We start from the raw sequence: 15562 nt of genomic DNA on the forward strand, positions 1-15562 counted from the left end.
TTTAACGTTGTCGGATCTTAAATCTTAACGCAATTGCTAAACATGACTCTTTTTTTTATTTTATTATGTTTACCTCTGCAAGTTCGACGTTTAACAATATATATAGACATAAAGTATTGTTTTACGTCGATTAATTAAAAATTAAAAATGTGTCGAGCAAATACAAATATATTCTTTTTCAAATATATTTTGTCTCTTAATTACACGGGCAGAGATTAAAAATTCTTTAAAATTAATTGATTTTAATTTTTCTTTTTTTCGGGAGATTCAGAGAGAGAAGTAATTTATTAATAATGTATGTTGTGCACCAAGCAATTTTCGTTGCTTCACCGAAACGAATTTTGACGGAAGACGATTTGACTGTCACGCGTGATTTCGAAGATTTCGTTGTGGAATCGTTGCTACTCCGAATTTATTCGCCCTCGATGAATACCGAGGACAAAGCGTGGCGAAGAAGGGTCTCTCGCCCTCAGCATCGATCCACCAGGTGTTCTATATAGGTTTAAGGCGTAATTGTCGAGGGTCGGCAGTGGATTCGTGTCAATGCGGAATCTCTTTTATGTTTCTCTTCACTAAAGACGATTCACCAAGACGAGATGCTCTGCCGTACAAACACATTATAACAAATATCATAAGAAGCAATATGCGCGCTGGTTAAGTGCAAAGATAAATAGTTATGGACGTGAGAAGATTTTCTGAAATTTAGAGAATGTATATGATGCTGTTGCAAAGGCATGAAAAACTTTACGAGATTACAAGAAATCGAAACAAATTAATATTCCAAACAAATTAATAATCAATTATACTGGATGCATTATATATCTATAACAATAATAATAATATATATAATATATAGAGCTTTCTAGTGAATTTTTTATATTATTTTTCACATGTTTAATTTTCTTTATTTAATATTTTTATATTTGATTCATATAAAGATCTTTTTTTTGTACTGGACAAGTATTGGAAAAGATATGATATTAAAATCCCACGATAATTAACGCATGCAGCGAAATACTCGATGACTGGTGATAAATATCTCGTTAAAAGTAATAACAAGCAACGAGAAGTGAAACACTGTTAGCGAAGTGACCATCGCCCACGATGAGCACTCATTTTCCGTGAATGGCATCGTCGAGAACACGCTGGCTGGCGGGAACCGAGTTCACATATTTTTCAAGCTTCGAATACGTGCGCCAACTACGAACTTTCACGTTTTCCCGAGCGACGCGTTTCCGCGAATATGCATTTCCCTTTTCGTATGTGCGTCTGTGGGAAAGAGGAAGAAAGAGAGAAGAGAGAGAGAGAGAGAGAGCATAAAACTTTTCCGCTCGTTTACGTACGCTCGGAGGTTTTCGCGTGCAATTTCTTTGCCGTTGCGTCCCGCTTGCGCATATTTTTCCACACTTTATTCGCGACGCTTAATGGTCAAAGACGCCTTTGGCATTTAAACGTGTATTATAGGCCGCAGAACCGCGCGCGAGATATGGTGAAGGCTGTAAAAGACGAGAGCCTTAAAACGTGTCCATGTAATTTGATGTTTACGAACGTTATTAAAGTGACCGCACCTTTCCGTCGATTATTACTAAATGGCGTTACGACTGCCTTCCTCTTTCACCCATTATATCTAAAGTTATCTCTACAATAAATTTTGTTTGAAATTTTGCACCACTTATTTGCGAGAGCAATTGATATCATTCAGTGAGTTGGAGATAAAAGAATGATTATTTTGCACATAAAAAATGAGTAATGTTGCAAATTATTTAAAAGAAAAGAGACATTATATGAATTATAATATTAAAGAGTAATATAATAATTAAATAGAACATGAGAAATTATATGAAAATCTTAAATAAATAAATATCTTTTATGATTACACACACACGCTCGTAAAAGATTTTATATATTTAATGGATCATTATATATGTATATATAATGTTTGCGCGTTCTAATCATAAATTATTTGTCTATTTTTAATATCATATTCTATTATATATAAATTTCATAATTAAATTATAAATTGAAAAGTTCTAATGGAAGTGTAACAAACTGTTAAAAGAAAAAGGGAAAAAATGGAAAAAATTTGGCATATTTTTTTTTATTCGCAATGTAAAAGTTTATTTTCGTTGACTCCTCATTATTAAAAATTTCAAAAATTTATGAAAGTTTTAATAGTTTTCCATCGGTTTTAGAAATAGTTCCGTCGTTTAAAGCAACGAAAATAGCTACGTTTAATCATAAATGTTATTAAATCTGTCAACAATGCTATGTTTTTAATTTTTAAATAAGTCAATTATAGATGTGAGCACTTAGCATTGAATAAACCATATGTTTATTCAGTAATGTGACTATGGATCTTTATCTCACATTTATGTTAAAAAAAAAAAAAAAAAAAAAAAAAGAAACTTTATATCAGTCAATAATATACAATAGAAAGGCCGAAAAGTTTTGAGCTAAATTTATTGTTAATACACCGTCGACGTAAAACTACTGTAGTGTAGAACTTGGAGTTTCTAGGTAAAAGTCGAAACTAGGCAGGCAGGTGCATTTAACGCTAAATGAGTGACGCGAATGCAAGCCATTATCTCCCGAGAAGACTTGGTGCAATTTGAATTTCAAAAATGTTGACTCGGAGCCAGTAGTAGTAACTAGAATCTAGAAGGAAACGTCTTTTGGTGGCGAGTCGTTTGCGAGAGTGTATTTCGCTTCTCGGCTTGACGTCTCAAAAGATCGCACAATTAGTCGCACCGATGAATAGGCGTGACGGTAGAACGATTCCTTTTGAACCTTCTCGCCACACATTTTCCTTTCCTTCTTACCCGTAGACTATTTCTGGCTAGACTCGTGCGAGATTCATCGCGAATTTCTGGCACGGAGTCATCGCAAGTTTCACAGTTTTCGGTGAAGACTAATGGATAGACTACGACGTTGTAAACGCATAGTTTATTGTTTGACCACGTCGTATAACATGCGAAATAGACACGTGTGTAACGAGCATGCGTGTCCGGTTTCAAAGATAGGTCTTTTTATATCTGGATTTTTGGAAAAAAAAAAAAAAAAAAAAAAAAGTATTGCAAGCTTGTTTTTATTATATTAATTTAGAACAATTTTTTGAATTTGGCAAAATACGAATATACAGATAATGAAAATAAATTTCTTCCATCGCGTATTGTTTTAACATATATTTGTTATAATAATAAAAACCTATATAATTGTATTATCGATCAAAGTTTATTATATATAATTTTGTTTCATTTTTATCTTGTTAAATCATAAAATTTTATTTTATTAGAATTTAATATTCTCCTATTGGTATTTATCGCATTAACAATAATTTAAAACTGGTTTTTTTTTTTTTTTTTTTTTTTAATCTCGATATTTTCTCAACATATACATATATATGTATATGTATAAAAAATCTTTTTCTATTTCAATATAATATTGTATATGTACGTGATCTAATCTCTCCCGTGTTTCAATTTTCGTGTACAAACTCTAAACTCAATACTGCATAAGCTGCAATTGCGCCGATATTCCCCTTGAGGGAAGAATCATCCTGACAAATGCAGCTATCACGCCAACCACGCGCTCAGCCGTAGCGGCAGTACAGCGGCGTCGTTGGTAGAATTGCTGGTAGTGGTAGTAGTAAATGGTGGTGGTAATGGTGGCAGCATTGTGCGCGATGGAAGGGGCGAACGTTGGCTCAGTGAACGCCAAGAGCTCAAGCCGGTACGACGTTATACGCGAAACACGATCGAGGTAACGCGATACCGAAAACGTTTCCGTGACACGAAATAGTAAGTGATGGCAAGAAACAGCTCTCTATAACAAAAATCTCGCGTTTGTTCCTCGCTGTAACGACGATATCGGAGCGTGAATAGTGCGTGTGCGTGTATATGTGTGCGTGTATGTAAGCGTCGCTTCGTCGCGTGTGTCGTATATTCGTTCGTAGTCTTCGGCGACCGTTCGGGTCTCCTCGGCTCGCGTCCGGCGACACGGCCGAGCAACGCGAGTGTTTATGTGTTTGCGTGAGTGTATGTGCATGCCTGTCTCTTGCGCACGTACACACCGACATCGCGGCGTGTAGTTAGTGAGAGTTGTGCGTACGTTGTTGATGCGTCGTTGTATCCGCTCGTTTTTTCTTATGCGCGAATGGAGTGAGTGTGTCTGCTGTTCCCTTCTTCGCCGGCCAATGTGGATACGTAAATAATAAAGTGCGTTCGGCTTTTGCCGCCTTCTTCGTGCTTCTCTTCGTCCTTCGTTCCATAGGGGAGTGAGAAAGAAAGAGAGAGAGAGATATATATATATACATATACATATATATATATACGTATAGGATTACCATCGCGCATGGGACAAAGGATATACACACACGCGTACGCAAACACAAGGTACGCGCGTCCATGTACGTGCACGCGACATACGGGACTCAACGGTGGCGGCGCGGTGGCCCCGCAGGATTATTTATCGACCTGCACAAGGTATACTATTGTGAGTACGACTTTCGTATGCCGACGACGACTCTTTCGTTGCACCGCGACACCCGTTAGCGTCGTTAGTAAACCGGAGGGTACTTTAACAACCGGTCATAAATGAACATACGATGACTTAGCTCGTCCGTAAAAATCATTCTACCTCTAGCGACGTTTCTTTTCCCAGCCTTTTGGTACAAGCTCATTTCCGACAAGAGCTTGGAAAAAGACTCCAGAGAAATGATGTGTATATTGAAATTTGAAATTTATTTTTTATTCTTTAGCAAAGTTTCGATTTTATATGATTACGAATTTATTCATACTTACAAGACTTTGTTGCGAATAAATTTTAATCTCTCTATTTCGGTGCATGACGAGAACGCATTAAGCTTTGACAAATTTAATTTCAAGCTTGGTTGAAATATGTATAATGTTGAAAATTTATAAGTTACATTTGGCCTTTGATCAAATTTTCACCGGACAAATATCAACTTTGATTCATCTCTTTACTTATTTTTTGATACATACTATATTAAAAATGCAGTCTTTAATTAATTTATCTTGTTTTATATATATATATATATATTTATATTTGTATATTTATTTACATTGAAGAATTAATTTTATATATTCTCCAGTTGTTTCACATTTCAGATCATATTAATAGATTCAATATGAAATATTGACTTCGCGTCAACTAATGTTAGATAATTCGTAGAAATTGAATTTAATTCAATTTGAATGAATTTTAATAATATTACTGACAATGAGTATTTTCTCGATGAGATAATTAATTATGTAAATTTGCTAAAATTCAGAAAATGTGATGACAGGAATAATTCAAAACTCATATTATAGTACAATGCAATATTTCAATACGATATTTTTAACGTTACGATTTACATATTGATGTTTAATGCATCAATAAATAAGCACATTCAGCAGGTTCAGCATTTTATATCCATAATAAATTCGTAAAAAATATTTCGCAGATTTAACTGAACAAAAAATTAAAAATATAAGCAAATAGGAGAGAGAATACGAAAGATTGTTCGATGATGCGAATTATTTAAATATAAACCGATGATATTTCTGCACAATAAAATTACTACTTTTTAATGTTTTTAGAAATATCGAATGCATACTTGATCATTTTTTTACACAACAATGTTATTAATATTATTATAAAATATTCCATCACCATTAAGCTCGATTTATTATTCCACGCAAATAACTTGTGACTGCTCGATACATGTTCGTTGTCTTTTAAGTTAATTATTTGCAAATTTACGGAGAAAAATAAAATTTTTTGACAAATTTATATATAGGAAAAGTACAATTTTTTGAATTAATAAGTATGATTTACAAGATGTCGAGTCATCAAATACAAATTACTCTTTTCCAATATCTCGCTATACTTCAGAAGAACTACTTACTTATTAAAGGGCATTACCGGACTTATCGGAGCATATAATGACGCCACAATGAAGGAGGGACTTTAAAAGCAGACGCTTGTAACGCGTGTTGCTCGTTCGACGAGCTGCGTCAGTGATGCGCTATTTTTTTTATTTTTTGTTTTATTTCGAAAGGCCACTTACAATTTTTCCTTTTACTTGCTTTAAAGCGATTGCGAATATACTTAAACATTATCATAACATGTTTCGTGTGTGTGTGTGTGTGTGTGTTTTTTTAATGTTTGTCATTTGACGCATTTATCGCGAAATTTTATTTCATCGAAATATTTTAAAGTTATTTATAACTTATTATTCGCAGTTTTTTATTGATTTATAATTAAATAAAAATTATTTCGAAATTACGTGACTCATAATCTCTAGAGAAATGTCATGTCGAATGTAATATTAATTATATAGTTAATGACTTGAATCTCGCAATCACTTCATTAGCCAGAGATAAGGATTTGCGGAATGAGTTGAAATTATCTTTAGTATATTATTTATAAATACTTACAAAATTTATGTATATAAAATGTTACAAAGTTACTACATTAAAAGATTTTATCAAAAGTATAATATATAACAGTTTTTGAATGTGTACCGTACTTAATTTTTTGACATGTTGGTCAGCAAATGTGAGCGTTTTTTTTTGCCGATACAAAACATTCGCAGTAATAATTCACATGGAAGCGGCTATCATCGGTAATCGTGCGATGTAAGTTAACAACGGTTTAAACGGAACAACTAGACCGGCAGAAGTCGAACGCGAAAATTGCATCTACTGCTTCGTTTACCTCGTTTCCTTTTTTTCCTTTTATGCGAATCGTGGGAACGTTCGATATAGACTATTATACCTAGGCAGATATATTTTTGAGGAGAGAAAGAGAGCACTTTTTATTCTTTATTCTTTATTCTTTTAAAAAAGAAAAAAAGAACAGTTTTATATATATTATCTTGATTTACTTCAATTCAGGTTTTTTTTTTTATTGTTCAACTACATTTTTAAGATTCTCATGTCTTTCCGTGGAGAATAAAATTGGAATGAATTGGAATAAATTCGATGATTCAAGCGGATGTATAAGCAAGATGTCGACGCTGACAGAATTTCTTTTGAGACAGTGCCGACTATTCGTTTTTTTTTTTTTCCTACCTCGTCGTCGTGAAAGCGCTCGTAATATCGGTACTTGCGTTGACGTACTTGTAAAAGCGTTCGCCGAGTCCTGAAAATAAAGGAGTGGTCTGTAATATTCAGCTTGCTACTTCCGAGCTTTCTCCGAGTGAAGTACAAATCGTCTTGTCTTCTTCGCGACTTATGCGTTTTCTTATGTCTCGAGTCTGAAAGCGGCGACGACTTTCGGTGGTTACGAGGTTTTCTCGGTGCTACTTACCGTTCGGTTTATGATGACGTAAAAGCCAACCGAAAACGCATTCGGTCACTGAGTTATTTATATGGAAGGGGATACAAGGAAGGGATTGCATTAGAAACGTGTGCCATTTGAAGGATTTAGTACTGTAATGTATCCTCTCTATAGAAAGTTTTCATTATTTTTTTTAGAATTATACAATATATTCTGCAATTATGTATAAAAAATGCAAAGCTTTTTTGTTTTATATATAAGATATTTTAATAGTTAGTTAAATACCAACTTTTGAAGCAGATAAAATAAAAATCACAATGCAAACTCTCTCGTAACATTAATTTTATTTATTCGTAAAATATTACATTACAAATTACACAATATAAATCAAATGTAATACGAAATATCGCAAAAACATGAATAAAAAGTATACATAAAGTAAAATGTACAAGATGAAAATTATATATGCATACATTTTTTCTATTTTTTTTAACTTAATTTTCTCTTTTAAAAATAACGATTATTTTCTTGGCATAAATACAAAAAGTTGTAAATTCGAGTATTATGATTCACCCAAATGCATAAACATTTCATTCATTGAGTTATTTGACATTTCATTGTGAAGCTGTAAGGAACTTAAATAATAGTGTAATATTGCAAATCACGAATCGACACTTTTCCGAGGGTATCGCCTTTGCTCTCTCGACACATTAACTCGAAGCTGGTATATATTTCCGCGAGCAATCGAGATTGCAAGTGTCACGCTAGCGTGCGTGCGTGCGTGCATTGCGCGTGCCTCGTTCATGTCTCGATTTGAAAATAAAGTATAGTAGGCGCGACATGTGTGTGCAGTATGCACTGCAGTTTGTCGTTGCATCGAAATCTACATTTAAGGCGCTCACTTAAAATTGGCCGCGCATGTTACAACAGACTGCTTATTTCAATACAGGATGTATACTCTCTGGAAAAATACACACACGGAAAACCTGGATTTTTCAGATAATTTTTTTGTATCTTGAGAAATCAGAGAATTCTCATGGAAATTTATTGGGACTCAGAGAATTTAAAAAAAATTCTTGATAATTTTATTCTTATGTTGTAAATTATAAATATATGTATCTATCTTTATTTATATATTCAATGGTTTAACAAAATGTTGAATATGCAATACATAGTTCTCTATTTTAATTTTTAGCGATAAAAAATAAAATGTAAAAGTTAAACATTTTTTATCTTAACAAAAGCTATTTTGTTTTTTTCAATATATTTGTAAATCTAGTGTTTGAAATTTAAATAGCTTTGTATTTTTGCTTCGTATGAGTAAAAAACATTAGAAACGTAAAATAAAAAAAAATTATTCTAGAAATTTGCACCAAAAAAATCTCTTACCTGGAATTTTGAACAAAGAAACTTTGATTTTTTTTACAAGATTTGAGTAGACACTCTGCAATAATAATTCCAAATATTTCTTAATTATGTAGTTCGTTATTATACAGTTCGATAGACAGAGAGAGAGAGAGAAAGAGAAATTCGGAATTCGCAAATAGAAAGTAAAATTTATTGAAAAGTTTAAAATATGTAAGTATAAATTGTATGTTGTATATAAGATTCATTAATTATCTTATTTATTAAAATTAAAAATAGTTTTCAAGGCATTTTAGTTCATCGCGTAATGTTTGCCAACAGTTTGACATTGACTTAACTCTTTATTGGGATAATAAAATTGTGTTTAATAATAATGTTTACGAATTTTGAATATTTGTTGTTCGTTAAAAACATGTCGAGTTTAACTCTCTTGAGAACACAAAGAAATAAACAGTGTGTACGAATTATATATTCTTTTATTTTTTTATATTGCCAATGATCAGGCTTACTACATTTGGATCTAAAAGGCTCTATTCCAGCGCGTCGAAACAAAATGCGATTTTCAGTGGCAGGCTAGCTCGGACCAGACCGTAATTCGTGCTTAACGACCTTTTAACGATTTTTCCGCGTGTCCGCAAACGAGCAGCCACTGCCGGCGTGAGCGATAAAAAGGAACGTTATTACTTCGAACGTGATAAGTTTGCTCAGAAAATTACGTGGAATTTTATTGTCATTTCGTAAACTTGTCACATATGCAGTACTGTTTGTGTCTGTATGATTCGGAGCATTTAATAATTAGAGAGAAATTTGGAAAATATTGTTAAGCAAGAGCATAAAGAAATTTTATAGATTTCGATGAATTTTACTTTAATGTACATGAAATGTTCATGTCATTACATTTATTTTGCTAGACTAAGGTGCATTTTTAATATCTTGTACACAACATGATTATGTGGGCTGTAATAATAACGGTAAAGCATTAATGTTCTTACGACGAAAAGTAATAAAAACGTTGTCACGTGTCATTGTTGGATATTGTATAACAAATTACCGTTGTCTCTAATGACAACTCATACGGAAAATCTCGTTATTAGGTGGCATAATGATTTGCGTTGTTTTTTTATCTAGAATTGTCTAGAACTGTATAGAATTCATACATCTCGTTTATTTTCATAATGTATTAAAAAAAACTGCGAAAATATTACAACAAAAAATAAATTTTAAAAAGCCGATATTAATAGTATAATGAAGCCGATATTAATATTAGAATTTTAAAGATAAATGTTATTAATTTGTAAAAGCTTTTAGATAAAATAATTGATTAACAAGATATATAAATGCAAACATCGATACTTTTGAAATATCGTGGTGTTAGGATCTGTAACAGCAAACACGCGCATGTCATGGTTGGTTTATCACGTTACACACTTTTATGAGTCTATTTCCGGTGACGGGATTGCCAAATCGTATCGGGATCACAGCTTACAGGACCTCGCGCGAAATATCGATCGGATTAAACAAATCGACCGAGCGTGCATTAACGCTCGGTTTTACTACGCTGGATATTTATCGCGTTGCTGTCGGTTTCCTAGGAAAAGCGTCCGCGATTATATGACGCTGCATTGATTTTCAACGTTTATTTTCCCGTCTCGCCCGGTATCGACCTAGAACATTCGACCGGAAAACTTTGACTACGATGTTATTATACAGTACGTAACGAAATATATGGTAAATACATATATGATACGGATGCAACTGTTCGCGTAATAAAACTTGCGATCTTATCAAATTTCTATACAAAAATTGTCAAAAATAATTTGAGCAAAATATATAAGTTATAATTTTATTATATCATTACTTTTTGTGATTTTTAGACTTTCTTTTAATATATATTTTCAAAGAAAAGGAGAGTCATTTGTTATTTTATTTCTGAAAACAATTCAGCTTTCAAGATATTTTAGTTCTTTGTAATATTTTACTTTTTTCAATAGTTTGGCATTTACATTAACTCTTTATTGGGATAATAAAATTGTGTTTTAATAATAATAGTTACAAATTTTTATAGTGTTTGTTACTGATTAAAAAATATTTATCAAGTTTTATTTGCTTGCAAACAAAAAATTAACTGCGTGTGTATATTGTTTTATTTTTTTTATATTCCCTACACATCAAACTTGCTACATTTCGGAAATAAAAGTGGATCTTTTAAGATGTTAGTTTAAATGGGAATTTCTGTTGTTAAAGAAGCTAGTTTAAATAAAATGGAAAATATCCATATTAGACATTGAATATAATACTTTTGATTTTCTATTTTAATTAGCTACTCATTACAAAAACACGTCAGGACGTAAAAACTTATGGTACTATAAACTTGTCTCTTAATATGTATATATATATATATATATATATATATATATATATATATATATATATATATATTTACAACAAGATGCACGTTCATCTGAAGAGGCTATTTTTTTCTTTCTTTGACATCTATAATATTTAAATGCGTATTTGAATTACGAATTAATAGCTATACCATCACAGTCTTTTCTAAAGCAACTTATATATATAATATTGTACGCGTTTAATATCTTTTCCGAGAAAATAGGGTGTGAAAAAGAGAAATTAAGATGTTAACATTTGCGTAAAATGTTTCTTCTTTACGTTTGTCGGAAAAGTCCGTATATACTTACCTGTTTCATATCTTCACGCGCCCTTACGTGAGTTAAAAGCTCGTAAAGATAAGCATAAAGTGCGCACTACTCGTAACACTAAAAACATCGTAACAGAAATGTCGAACAGAATATAGAGAAACGATAATCGATGTATCGCTCGTCTCACGTTAACGTCATACGTCGGCAGAATAATGTCTCTAACGGAACAGATCCTAGACTCTTGTACACGGATGGGAAAGGAAGTTTCTTGATCCATTATATCGAATGTACTATTTTCTTACGTTTACTATAATAGATATTGTTACGTTGCACATTATTATCTATAGACATTTAATACAGCTATTTATATGAACTGCAGAGCTCTGATAGTCGATTATACGACTATAATATTCGATATAGCAGGAAGCGAGAAAATAACTAAAGCACATATTATTATAAATATTTTTCTTATTATTATTATATACATTTATAATTACATTATGTACATTTATAATTCTTTAAATGCCACAATTGCTACAAATTTTTTGCATAATATAAATTTTATTACTAATTTTATTACTAATTTTATTACTAATTAATTATATAAAAGTTTAAAAAATTAATTTAATTTAACTTAATTCCTATTAAAATTTATCTCTTTATAAATCATAAGTCTAGATATATCAGTTTTATATAGAACATAAACATGACATTTTTAAATTTATTATATAAAATTAACTTATGTGATAAATTTGACTATTTGTGAGAAGATATTTATAGGAATTGAGGTATACAATTAGCATAATTTAATTATTTAAATTTTTGGAATATTTAATTTAAAAGATTACGATAAATCAATTTTAAATTATATTATGTGTATTATTAATATAGTGTGTGTGTGTGTATATATATATATATATATATATATATATATATATATATATTTAATTTATATAGAATATATTACCCCGTAATGAAGTAATTTGCATATACCCAATAAACTATCATGTAGGAATATCAGTTTATTTATGATACTTTATCGATTTTGTATTTTTATAGGTTGGTGCAAGCGTTTCCGTGGGAATTATCTTGATAACCGCAATTGCAGACTGAAAATGCAGAACTGGTAAGTGCAAAAGTGATAATTTGGTATAAATTAAAAGATATTCATGTATAAAAGGAAAAATAAATATTTTATTATACTAAATAATGAATAAATTATGTATATCGTTGCGTGTAGATAATAATTAAGATAAAATAATAAAATATCTGCAAGAAAAGCGTGAAATTAGAAAAGTGTGAAAGATGTTTTTATTATTTACACATCGTCTCGCATTTCCGATCTGCATTTAAAATGTCTCTAGAATATATCCGAAACGTGTCTGATAGATCACCGGAAATCGTAAGTCATCGGTACGAGTAAATTGAATCGCGCAACAAATAAGGATAAATGCAGGAAGCGAGTCTCCATAAGGGGGTCATTTTTCTTCCGGACAAAATACGAGTGAATACGGATTTACTTTCACAAATGTTACGCATTGCGGTACACGTACATGTATGTGTGGTGTGTGTGCGTGCGCGCGCGTGACTACTGAAACGAACTATTCTCAATCGCGCGAATAACAGGTTATAACATCCTTATAAGCGTACATGCTCGTTCATCTATCGAAATAGTCATTTCGTTGCAGTTTCTGTCTCGTTCGACTATTATTAGTTGACATCAAACATACATTTTGCATGTAAATTACCTTTTTACGTTTTTATAATCTCTACAACTTATGGATTGTTTTCACTACGTCTGTAACAATTCTATATTTTTCCTTATTCTGCTTTTTTTAATATGAAATTTTTTTACTTACAATTAGAGAAATCGTTTTTTCGCCATTGCATTGCGCCATTTATGAAAATTAACTGTTTTTAACTTTACTCTGTGTTTTCTACTCTAATTATGCTTATAAAAATAAATCAAGGCTACTCAGAGCGATATAATTTGTGAAATTGCTTTTACAACAGATAAGCTCTGTTTGAGTTTACATTAGACAATACGAGAGATTATTCACGAAGAGATTGCATTCATAAACTCAATTTGGACAATTTACATACAGCCTACTGCTTATATAAGCTCTTTAGGCTAATATTGAAGTAAACATTTATTCAACAAACTTTGATTCTTTACTGTTTATGTAAAACTCGCATGTAGTCATGAACATAATTTACGTAGAGTCACGAAGAAAGTTAATTTGCCAATAATTCGTGAAACGCAAGACTTAATTTACATATGCAGCTCGATCGGAAACGGTTCGGTCGCAGGAAAGAAGTTGAGGGAGCAAGTTACAGTTACAGTTACAGTTGCAGTTTCACCGGATTACGAAATTTCTGAGACAATTTCAGGGAGAATCGAATGAGAGTTTGAAAGTGGCGATAGACCGGGGCACGTGGAGGAGAAAGAGGGGAGGGTGGGATTTTCCCCACGAGTAAAGGAGATAATAGGGGACACCGGCCTCGACCCTCACTTCACCGCCCTTACGAAATAGCTATTCTGTCGAATCCTCCGCGCGTATTACCAGCTAGTGGCAAATGTCCACATATATCTATGCCCACCGTAATGGATATAGTGGAACGGTGGTGGGTCGTACCTGCGCCCCAATTAGTGTCAAACTACTGGAATTGGGATTGAACGAGGGAGAGTGGGTGGGGAAGGGGAGACGACAGACTTGTCGGAGTTGTACCATGGGCCGTTTCGGTGGCGATAAATTTTTCGTTGAATCGATTTAATCCGCGTAAATGGAGAGGGCGAAACTGTCTGATTAAATTATCCGAAACTGCACGGTTGCGTAATCTCGTCGCATCAATCTTTGTTATTGTATTATCGCGGTTTAAGCGGCTCTTAGAAGCGGACTTGTAGGAAATCGATGATCGATGTTTCTCAACGAGTTTCGCAACAGGAAAACGATCAATGTTCAGCGCGCGAACAACAACATCCCGCATTAATAATGCTTTAGATGCTAATCTCGTAAGTGTTTTGATCGAGTTTAAAATTGATTTATCGACCGGAGAAAATTACATTAGGCGGTGATATTTTTTTCGCAGTTTTATTCAATTTTGGTAACTCGATAAAGATGGATCAAAGCTTACTTTGTTAAAGCGATGAGCACCGCGCGGCATTACAATAAATCTATTAAAGACGAGATATGCGCATAATTTATATCCCGACACGCACATTACACGCGTAATTACGATGCAGTGAATGTACAGTGCAATCGTGATCGTTGCTGTCAATCATAGCGAGTCGCACAAAAACCTGCAACCTCGCTGAAATGAAAACGCGACATGTTTGGTTAGATTGTGAGCACGCATATATACAACCGTATATACCGATGTCGGTTATCCACACGTAACAGCTTTACATCCACGGATGAACTATGTAAACTATTTTTTTGCCAGTGAACTCTCTATACGGACATAATCAATTCAGATAACGCTTGTGCAACATCTATTACTTTCTGATCTCGGTCTTGTTTTCAACTTGCATCTAAATAAATAAATATTCAATTTACATCGTACACGGTTTTTCGCGATGTTAACAATTTATTTCACTTTTTTATTTGTTAAATATTTAATTTATGCAAGTTAATATCAATTTTAATGTTTAGAGAAATTTTTTCCAATTAATGACCTGACATTAATAACCTCTTCAGTTTTCTACTTAAAACCGGTTTACGCGTTCTCGCGTTACTCTATAAAAGAACCGTGCAAATATAACTTAAGTGTATCGGGCTAATCGCGGAGATAACGCCGATCATTAATTTATCATGCTCTCCTACAATCTAACACGATCCATTTTGATTTGCCATATTTGGGCCGACATTTGCGCTTGTATATATGTAGTTATGAATGATAACGCATAACCATGCGATAATGCACGTTTTGCACGCGGTGATCTGTCGGCTGGACATAACGGTCGATGATCGATCATGCTTTGAAAATGCGTCGAAAATGCGAGATTGTATCACGTTCTCATCCGCTATTATCTTTCTTTTTCTCTCTTGACATGAACATATTTCGTGTCGTGTAATCGAGCCTCATGAAAGAGACTTGAGTGCATCGAGTCGTTTGATAATATTTTAACTTTTGCATTTTTATCTTTATACTTATTTTTATCCTTATCACTTTATTCGCATTTTTTATCATTCGTAATTTAATATCGTATTTAAAATGATATACCGATATATTAGTCAGCGTACTATTAATTGTGG

At 32.6% G+C, this 15562-nt stretch overlaps 1 protein-coding gene across 7 annotated transcripts in view; it reads left to right on the forward strand.

Moving 5' to 3' along the window:
• Positions 1-15562, forward strand: part of LOC140669344 (uncharacterized) — a 195208-nt gene that overhangs the window by 89835 nt on the left and 89811 nt on the right. For 5 of the 7 annotated variants that reach the window (XM_072899097.1, XM_072899103.1, XM_072899096.1 and 2 more), the window contains one exon: positions 12366-12432. The gene's annotated coding sequence lies outside the window, so the exon portion shown is untranslated. Of the gene's footprint in view, positions 1-3414; positions 4492-12365; positions 12433-15562 lie in introns of those variants that run through there. The other 2 variants (XM_072899098.1, XM_072899100.1) reach the window with 2 other exon arrangements.

The sequence above is a fragment of the Anoplolepis gracilipes genome, chromosome 9 (assembly GCF_047496725.1).
Source record: "Anoplolepis gracilipes chromosome 9, ASM4749672v1, whole genome shotgun sequence".
NCBI lineage: Eukaryota > Metazoa > Arthropoda > Insecta > Hymenoptera > Formicidae > Anoplolepis > Anoplolepis gracilipes.